This window comes from Vulpes vulpes, chromosome 5 (genome assembly GCF_048418805.1).
Source record: "Vulpes vulpes isolate BD-2025 chromosome 5, VulVul3, whole genome shotgun sequence".
Lineage (NCBI taxonomy): Eukaryota > Metazoa > Chordata > Mammalia > Carnivora > Canidae > Vulpes > Vulpes vulpes.
Genome location: NC_132784.1, coordinates 96,232,778 through 96,243,523, shown reverse-complemented (window position 1 = coordinate 96,243,523; position 10,746 = coordinate 96,232,778). Strand labels below are relative to the sequence as shown.

The 10,746-nt window shown below is 35.7% G+C and overlaps 1 pseudogene; it reads right to left on the bottom strand.

Annotated features, from left to right (window-relative positions):
* Positions 1-3,309: 3,309 nt before the first annotated feature.
* On the bottom strand, positions 3,310-4,371 carry LOC112914537 (heterogeneous nuclear ribonucleoprotein D-like; annotated as a pseudogene).
* Between the last annotated feature and the right edge of the window lie 6,375 nt (positions 4,372-10,746).

Below are 10,746 nucleotides of genomic sequence, written 5' to 3'. Positions count from 1 at the left end.
ACTTCCAGCCAGGATAGGGAAATAGGAGCCAGACTTACCCTTCTGACTGAAATAATTAAAAAATAAATCAAAATGTATGATGTAATGGTTTTTTTTTTAATTTTTATTTATTTATTTATGATAGTCACAGAGAGAGAGAGAGGCAGAGACATAGGCAGAGGGAGAAGCAGGCTCCATGCACCGGGAGCCCGATGTGGGATTCGATCCCGGGTCTCCAGGATCGCGCCCTGGGCCAAAGGCAGGCGCCAAACCGCTGCGCCACCCAGGGATCCCTGATGTAATGGTTTTAAAGCCATTGAACATTAGGTAATATAGAAGAGTGATACTTCAATACCAGAGACAAGCAAGGTGAGGGGGAACACTCTCCAGATTACCACCTTGAAGATTTTCCAGGCTGTGGTGCAGGGAACAGGTGCCAGTGGCAGAGCCTGACTGACTCTCTAGGTTGAAGTGATATAGCTGAGAGTATAGGGAAGCTGTTGTGATAAAGTTCACAGGGAAGTGAATGGAAAGGAAAGAGATTCATAGAGAATTCCAAATATCTGCAGAAATATTGAGTATTGGGTAAAATACATGTATGAACTCACACATGAAATAATGAAGACACTACTTGAGAATGGGAAAAGAGCCACATGAAAGGATTGAAGGAAATAGTACTCAGTATTCACAAAGGCCAAATATCTGGGTCTGTTTTCACCATAAGTTATGAAATTGTGGATCTAGTACACAATAAGCTCTTGCCTTAGCAGTGGAAGATCCTTAAACATAGACTAAATGCTGCCCTAGACTTGCCTAACATATCTTAAAAAGACATAACTACTGAATGACTGCTCATTGTTCAATATGTATGACATTTCAATTATGTTAGATGAGTAAGTTCTAGAGATTTGCTCTACAATGTAGTGCCTATAGTTAATAATACAGCTGTTGTATACTTCAAAATTTGTTAAGAAGATAGTTCTTTTTTTAAAAATATTTCATTCATTTATTTGGGGGAGAGAGAGAGAGAACATGAACAAGGGGGAAGAGCAGAGGGAGAGGGAGAAGTAGACTCCCCACTGAGCAGGGAGCCCTGTGTAGGGACTTGATGTGGGGCTCATCCCAGGACCCTGGGATCATGACCTGAGTCAAAGGCAGATGCTTAACTGACTGATCCACTCAGGTGCCCCAAGAAGGTTGATCTCATTTTAAGTGTTCTTAACACAAAAAAAGCCCTAACAAACACCACCACCAACAACAAAAACAACAAAATCAAAGAGACAGAAGGAATCTCTGGTAAGGTTTTTTAAAGTAGCATTGATAAAGTGGCATAATATCATTTAGAGACAGCTGGAAGGTATCTAATGATATATAATCTAAAACAACCACCAAAATAAAATTTGTTAAAAAGTGTTATAGAGGGACACCTGTGTGTCTCAGCAGACGAGCATATGCCTTCGGCTCAGGTGTGATCCTGGGTCCAGGGATTGAGTCTCTGTGAGGAGCCTGCTTCTCCCTCTGCCTCTGTCTCTGCCTCTTTCTCTGTGTTTCTCATGAATAAATAAATAAATAATCTTTAAAAAAAGAGTGTTATAGATAATAAACCAATAGAAGATATAAAATAGAATAACAGTACTTGACTGATCCAAGACAAGAGAGAGACAAAGAGAAAGAGAGAAAGAGAGAGGTGTAAATGGAAGAAGACTAGAGGGGACACATGTAAACAAATAGCAAGATAAAAGATTTATACACAGACATAAAATATCATATTAATTATAAATGGCGTGGTATGGACATCCGAATTAAAAGCCTAAGATGGTCAGTCAAATTGAATAAAAAAAACAAGTAACACCTCCATGCTGCCTTTAAGCTGTTCATTTTAAATATAAAGACACACATTGTTTAAAGTTAAAAAGATGATGGAGACATATATAACTTGCTAACATTAATCAAAAGAAACCTGAGGTAGCTCTTTTAATATCAGATAGAGTAGATTTCAGAGCAATGAATAAACTAGTTATTAAAAATATTTTTTAATGACCAAGGGTACAATTCATGAAGTGGTCATAACAATACTAACCCTAATATTATTGTACACTTTAATAACCGTGCTTCAAAATACACGGAAGAAACAGTGATAGATCTCTAGGAAAAAAAGACAAACCAATAATTATAGTTAAACGTTTTTATATCACTCTCAGTATTTGATAGATCAAATAGACTAAATATCACTAGGTATATAGAAGACTTAACTGCACTTTAATTAATTGAAATGTGTTACACATTCCACCAACAAGAGAAGACACATCCTTTTAAAGACCACATCAGACATTAACAAGACTTTCTTTCCATATTCTGGACAATAAAACATACTTAATAAAATTTTAAAGAGTTATGCTGTACAAAGATTTTTCCCAGAACACAATAGAATCCAAAAAGAAGTCAATCTTGAAAATTCCCAAATATTTGAACTTTAAATAAGATAATTTAAAATAATCCAGACATTGAGGAAGAAATAAAAATTAATTTTTTTTTTTTTTTTTTTTTTTTTTTTTTACTGTATAAAAATGCTCTCCAGATTTGTGGGATTCTACTAAGACAATGCTTAGGAAATAATTTATAACACTAAGCATCTATGTAAAAAAAGAAAAAAGGTCTCAAATCAAGAACCACAGCATTCATTTAAAACAAACAAACAGAGTTCCTGGGGTGGCTTAGTCTGTTAAGCATCTGCCTTCAGCTCAGGTCATGATCTCAGGGTCCTGGGATTGAGCCCCACGTTGAGTCCTTCATTAGGATCCTTGCTCAGCAGTGAGTTGGCTTCCTCTCTGTCCCACTGCCCCTCCCCCATCCTTCTCCTGCCCCTGCTCCCTGCTTATACTGTGTCTCTATATCTCTCAAATAAATAAATAAAATCTTTAAACAAACAAAGAAAAACTAAACAAATGAAGAACAAATAAAACCCAAAGAAAGGAGGAGAAAGACAATAATAAAAATGAGAGTGGAAATAATTAAACAAAAAACAGAAAAGTAATAAGGAAAATCACTCTAACCAATAGTTGGTTCTTTTATATTTATTTATTTCACATAGGGAAGCATTTGCTTGGGGTTTAACATAAAATCATACAAATAAAATTTGTATGAACGCAAATCCACACTGAGTCATAACACAGCAAAAGACAAAGCAAAGACAAAATTAATTGGTAGCTTTATACAATTGATTACAGTTGTGTTTTGTACACTAGAAAGTCTTAATAAGCATCTTAGATCAACAGAAGACCAATCTTCAATGTTATCCTGCAATCTCATCCTGTTTTCTAGCATCCTCCTTTAGTATGGCTAATAATTATTTTGGTGATTGCTATGCCCTCCAGACACCTTGCCATAAGTGCTCTGTTGCCCACTGTGGTCTGCATATCCCTGTACATATCCATAGTTCCCATAGTCATACCCAGTATAATCATAGCTGCCATAGCCACTATAGTTTTGATCACCACCATAGGCACTAATTATAATTTCCATATGTTTGAACATAAGAGTTATTGAATCCTTGGTTCCATTTTTGGCCCTGACCTCTCCATGACCCCTAGTACTACCTTGTCCACCAGCTGTAACACCCCTTCCTCCTTTTTCTTATTGCTATTGCTCCCTATATATCTCTTCGGGTTGCACAACTTTGATTTCACACTTCCCAGAACTAGTTTGATGGTATCTGCATTCTCACAATTTCTTTACTTACTCTTCGTCTATGTATATGATAAAACAAAATCCTCTTCTTTCATTTGTTTCTGTTTCCATGGAGTTCAATTTTTCAATCTCTCCAAAGACTCTAAAACATCTTTTAATTTGTTCTTCAGAACTATCTGGGCTAAATCTACCCCAAAAACCTTTTTGGGGGATTCTTTCCCAGAGAGAGAGAGAGAGAGAGAGAGAGAAAGAGTGAGAGATGTATGTGGATATAAATGTATGCATATATACAGAAAGAGAGAGAGAAGGTACATACCCTTTTGAGGTCTATCAATTTGCCATTCAGTTGGTGTTCTTTTAGTTCCAAAACCTTATCAACACTAGCTGCATTTTTGAAAAGCACAAATCCAAATCCTCTTGATCTTCTAGTCACATGATCTGTTTTAATGGTACAGTCTACCACTTCCCCAAATTGAGACAAATATTCAGTCAGAAGTTTCTTGCTTGTATCCTAGCTCACCCTCCAATAAACATTTTGCCCTCATCCTGCTGATTTTTGTTCACATGGACCTTGGATTCTTCTGCAAATTCCTCTATGTTGCTGTACTCCTTCATGTCCTATGGGGTGGAGCTGGCCCATGGCATCCTGTGTGCAGTTGGGGTCACAGCAGCAAGAGATGGTGTATGGAGTATGGAGTAGGATTTAAAGTGGTAGTGGAAGAGAAAAGTTGATTCTTTCAGAAGATCTATAACATTGACAAATCTCTCGCGAGACTGATAAGACACATGTGACAAACACCAGAATTAAGAAGTTTACATCACTACAGATTTTACAGAAATTAAAATATTAATAAGGGGAATATAACAAACAATTGTATGACAATAAATCCAACAAAATAGAAAATAGACAAATCTAGGACCCCTGGGTGGCCCAGTTAATTGGGTGTCCAACCCTTGATTTTGACTGAGGTCATGATCTCAGAGTTGTGGGATTGGACCCAGGGTCAGACTCAGTGCTGATGGGGAGTCTGCTTGAGATTCTCTCAAGAGACTTTCCTCTGCCCCACCTCCTGCTTTTAGGCTCCCTCTCCCTCAAAATAAGTAAATGAATCTTTAGAAAATAGGTAAATCTAAAAGACATTCCTAGTAAAAACTCTCAACAGATAGAAATACAAGGGAACTTCCTCAACTTGAGAAAGGGCCTCTGTGAAAAACTTAATTCTAATATCATATGTAATAATTGAGACTAAATACCTTAAAGATCAGGGAAAAAGGAAGAATGTCCATTTGTATTCCTTCTATGCATTATTGAATTAGAAGGGCTAGCAAATGCAGTAAGAAAACAATAAATATGTGTGTATATATATTTATATATAATTTATATATATGGTGGTAGAAGAAAAAAGTTGGTTCTATTTTCTATTTCTATATATTAACAATAAGTATCCTCAAAATAAAATTCAAAAGATACCAATTACAATGGAGAAAAAGTATGGTAAGCCAATTTTAAATTTTATTTAGGAAATCACAGTTTCTGATATGGACAAAATGACTTTGAAAACAAAAAATTTGAGGATTCACAGTATCTAATTTTAAGATTTATTACAAAATTCTATATTCCATATCAATATGGAACTAACATAAAGATATATAAAAAGATGAACAGACAAACGAAAGAGAATAGATAGTTTAAAGATGTATGTGGATATAAATGTGTGCATATATACAGAGAGAAAGAGAGAAGGTACATAGGGAAAGGATACATAGGATGAATAATCTTTTAAAACAAAGGTGTTGGGGATCCCTGGGTGGCGCAGCGGTTTGGCGCCTGCCTTTGGCCCAGGGCGCGATCCTAGAGACCCGGGATCGAATCCCACATCGGGCTCCCGGTGCATGGAGCCTGCTTCTCCCTCTGCCTGTGTCTCTGCCTCTCTCTCTCTCTCTCTGTGACTATCATAAATAAATAAATAAATAAATAAATAAATAAATAAATAAATAAATAATTAAAACAAAGGTGTTGGGACATTTGTATATCAAAATGCAGAAAAAAAGACAAAAGAAACTTAATTGCATGCCATGGCCGGATAATAAAAATAACTCAAAATGTATCATCAACATGTAAATATACTACACATTTTAAATATGTAAAAATAAAAAAAATTAGGGAAAATCTTTGTGTCCTATGATATATATATATATATATATATATATATATATATATATCTTATTTAAAAATAAGAATGTCATTCAAAGAATACTATTAAGAGAATTAAAAGATAAAGCCCGGAAGAAAATATTTGAAAATCACATATCTGATAAAACATGTCTATCCAAAGTATATAGAGAATTATCAAAACTGGATAATAAAAAACAATAAAAGTTAGCAAAAGATTTCAACAGATAATTCACCAAAGAAAATGCACAGATGGCAAACGAGTCCATAAAAGGTGTTCAAAATCATTAGTCATTAGGGGAATGTAAATTAAAACTACATTATGATACCACTATATGCACATTAGAATAATAAAAACAGACCAAAAAACCTGTTCAAACCAAGCATTTGCAATGATATGCAAGAACTGTACTCTTAACACCCTATGAGATAGAAATATACAAGTTTTCTCATTTAGGAAAAAAGTTTAGAAGTTTGAAAAAATATTTTTTAATGTAAAATATAGACCTACCATCATGTTTATTTCTAGGTATTCAAGCCAAATAAAAGCATATATCCCAATATAAAGACTTGTGCATGGATATTCATAGCATCTTTGTAATAGCTATAACCTGAAAACAACTCAAATGTCCAAAAAAGATGAATGGAGCAACAAAATATGATAGACTGTACAATGGAATACTACTTAGCAGTAAAAAAGAATTAACTACTAACACAAAAACAACATGTATGAAACTTGAAATAATTATCATGAGAGAATCCTGACAAAAATCAAAACTCTATGATTGCATTCATATAAAATTCAAACATGTAAAGAGAAATAAAAACAGATTAGTGGTTTCCTGCAAAAGAGTTTGGATGGAGAAGGGCTAGAAGAAGAATTAAATAGGCAGGAGAAAACATTCAGGATTGATGGATATGTTTAGTAATGCATAATGGTTTCATGGATATATATGCCAAAAGTCATAAAATTGGACACTTTAAGTGCAGTTTATTTTTGCAGATCATAAAAAAGTATTCTGGTTCACTTTCAGAAAAATATAGAGCCATATTTTCCCATTGCACATGTACCAACTCAAGAAAGTTAAATATTATTTGTTAAACAATCTCAGTCATAAACTTAATCTTACAAAGCTTCACAAATTCTTAATCACAAGCATCTGTGTACAGGTATTTAGGTAGATAATGTAGCTGATGTGATACATTTATTAAGCCCTATGAACAATGTTAACAACAATTATACTCCTCAAGCTAATAGAACATTCATGTTTGATGTTTAAATAATTTCATTATCAAGATGAATAATAGGATTGACTTTGACAACTTTCTTAATTACTGATTTTGACAGGAAGCCAACACTAATTAGAATTTCATCTTTATAAAATGAATACACTGTTTGTAATCAGCCAAACATCCCTCAATTAAATCAGAGCTCTAATATTGCCCAAGTTGTCATTTTAATTACTACATAATATATGTAGAAAAATAAGTATTTATGTTAATTTTAAAATATTACTTTATAAACACCAATTTATATGTGAATTTTTGGTAATCTACTGCAATTTTTGCTACATGTGAAAGAGACATTAGAAGTATGCTTAGCACTTCAGTTATATTTAAGAACTACAGGTGTCTAAAGACTTACCTTTTCTAATTATTTTCAAAATAAAAATGTTTACTCTCCTATGGGAATGGGAACATTACAATAACCACAACAACACTCAAAAGTTTTCTTTGAGGTTCCTTAAGTCTGACCTGTGGGGCACAGGTTGAGAGTGTGTTCAAAGTGCACCCAGCCAACTGGTAGACCATATGGTTCCTAGTTCACTTGGAATCGTTAAGTCTCATCTGTTTTTGGAGAAACTGCTTGAAGGAAGTCATTCCAGTCTGTCCTGTTTGTTCATGCCAATTTCAAGGTGACATTTCCACTCCATAAAATGACTGAGAATGGAAGTAATCTCATTTGGGGGTCCCCAACAATGGTATATAACCCTTTCTTTCCAGGAGTATCTTGTGTGTCATTGGGATTGTATTTCTTGTATGAGGAATCAGGCATTAATTTCCCTCCCTCTGAAAAAATAGTGACCTGCACCTGAAGGTTAGTCATGAGTCCTTTAAGTGTTTAAAGTCATGGAAGGCATCCCTACAGGTTAGGCTCAATAGGCTGAATTGCCTTACTTGTAGTCCAAGGTGGAATCTGGGCGATCTTTAATACATCCTGCTGTTTCTGAATTGACGCTTTGAAACAAGTACAAAGGTGCTGCCTGGCTCTCTAAGCTAAATGCTGATGGCTTATAGGGTTTATTCAGGTAAGAGTGAGGAGTATAAGGTTGAAGTCAATAGTACAAGTTATTATCATTTTGCTGCAAGGGTCCTGTTGATAATAGCTTTAGTTAAATGCCACATAAGACATTTCAGACTGATTTAGTTCCAGCCCTGTCAGTCAAATTGGAATCAGAGTGGCAGAGAGGATAACATGTGGGAAAATTCTACCCATAGTGATTTGGTATAGAAATGAGGGTTAGGTATTGTTGGGAGATAATTCTCCATGAGTCCCATTTTTGACTGGCTTAAATTAAATTGTATTGTTTGAACTATCTTTTCAAGGATAATTATACAACAAACAGCATTGGAAGATAGAGATAGTCGCTCACTCTAGACAGAGGACCCATGGGTTTCCTAACCAGTATCTTTATTAGATAATCTATCTTTCCATGGCAACAGTTAGGCAGGCTTGCAAGCACCCCAATTTAAAAGATTGGAACTTTCTAAGCTTGAGGTTCGTTGACTATAATCTTAAACCTCTGCATTCAGGACACCAGATGAGCCTTTTCATTTTGCCTAGTGGGATGGCAGGTAAAAGAGACTGATTGGAACATGAGGGTAAAGGTACCTACTGTGCCCTGAGTAACAGAGTCCTTTTCTCCCCCTGATGCAGAAGTCTAATATTTCTTGCTAATATCTATGAAACTGTCTGGATAGCTACTTGTTTTATAAAGAAGGTAAAAATCTCAGAAATTTCATAGTTCTTACCTCCCTTGCCACATTCTGTAACCAAACCATTAATTCTCAAGGATCAGATTGATGATTCCTTGCACAAAGAGACAAAAGTGATGGGGCAGTAGTTATAGCTTTCTAGGTGTATTTGCGTATTTGTTGTGTTAATTCATGGAAGCTTTGTTTTTCAGGGACCAAGAGTCTTTATATTGGCAAAGACAAATTCTTTGAAATGTTTGGGTGTTCTCATTTTATGAGTAAAGTCATTCCAGGCAATAGCCACAAGTACCTCTTCAGGGGAAGACTGAAGGAATTGTTCCTGTGTATATTTGCCATAGCTTTGCCTGATTCTTCTGGGGTGGTGGCTACTTCTTTTGTCAGTCAATTCAAGTCATGGTTCAACTGATTCAGACCCGAATTGGCATCAAGTTTGTGACTTTAAACCAGGGTGACTACCAATTGCCCAAGCTTGTTTCGTTCATGTAGATTAAGCAATTCCCTTTTTGGTGACTTATTGGTTTTATCTTAAGGGAATTCATGTTCTCTTGACCATCCCCAAGGATCTCTAAGGGTTCATTCACCTGTCTGCTACTCACATATTGATATTCTTTACAAGAATTGCAGTCTACTTCTGAGGGTTAAGCATCATTATTATCTACTTTATGTCATTCCCTTTGCTATCCAGATGGTCAAATCTGTGATAGTGTGTCCTACCATCAGCTCTGACCTACCGAGAGCACCCACCACTTGTTTTCCTAAATTATAATGCCAGTACACCTCTCATCCAAAGTGTCTTCAAGGCACTCTCCCAAATCATAGTCAATTGGTAGGTTGATATAATTAGTCTCTTAACACAGGAGATTTCTACTGTATTGATAACATTTGCCAACTTTATGTTCTGCACCTTTTGTTCTAGCTCCTACCAGATCCATTCTCTTTCTGGTCCTGCTGGTGTATGTGGACTAAGTCCTACAGATCATTGAAGATATAGTATTGTTCCTCTTTTAGCTGACATTGCTCTTTCTTTATCAGGTTGTGTGGTGAGAATTCTAGTTATTGATCTTATGGCTAGGTACCTGAGCCAGAGTCTACTGTGAATGAAGCATATTGTCTTTAGAGACAAAGGGGTAAGCTATATCTGAATTTCCTGTGAGTGAAGAAAGTCTGGGATTTCAGGGTTTGCAAATATATATATATATATATATATATATATATATATATATATACCCCCAATTTCTCAATCTCAATCTGCTGTCTCAGGGTCCTAGTCCTCCCAGATCAGGACCCTTATGTTCTCATAATGGATTTGCTGGGTTTGAGAATTCAGACTTAATATTCAGCTCTATTGTTGTCAAGGTGGCTTTGTGATAGTGTGCCAGTCTTATGTTAGCTTGGAAGTAGAGAAACGTAACTCAAGGTGGGGACAAGGGTGGGAATGAAAGTTCTATCCATATACCAGCAGGAATTGTAGGAGATAGAGTTTGAGTTCAGACCTCTGAGGGAGAGGCTTTCTAAACAGAGTCTAAGAGTTATAGAGTTTATAGAGTTATAGCAAATAAATTTAGTTCCTCTCCAGAATTAGTGGATATCAAATTTAGAGAGGTGGGAGGAGAGGTTTTTCAAATCTATCCAATAACTGAAGGAAGGAGAAACTTCAGTGCTACTGAGGAAAGCCAGTCAGCTTGTCTGATGCTAAGCAACACATTCTAGTAATTTGTTCTAAAGTGAAGAGAAAGCAAGATAAAACCAGAGCACAAGCCAGTTACCAAAAACTGGACGAGCAAGAACAAAGCAGACACTTTGTTTTCTTTCTGGCTCCATTCTTTGCTTCCTTTACAGCCTGTAGTTATGGCTTCACCCTTTCCTTCTCTTTTAGCTTCCTTGTCTCTGCAGTCCATTTTGAGGGATAG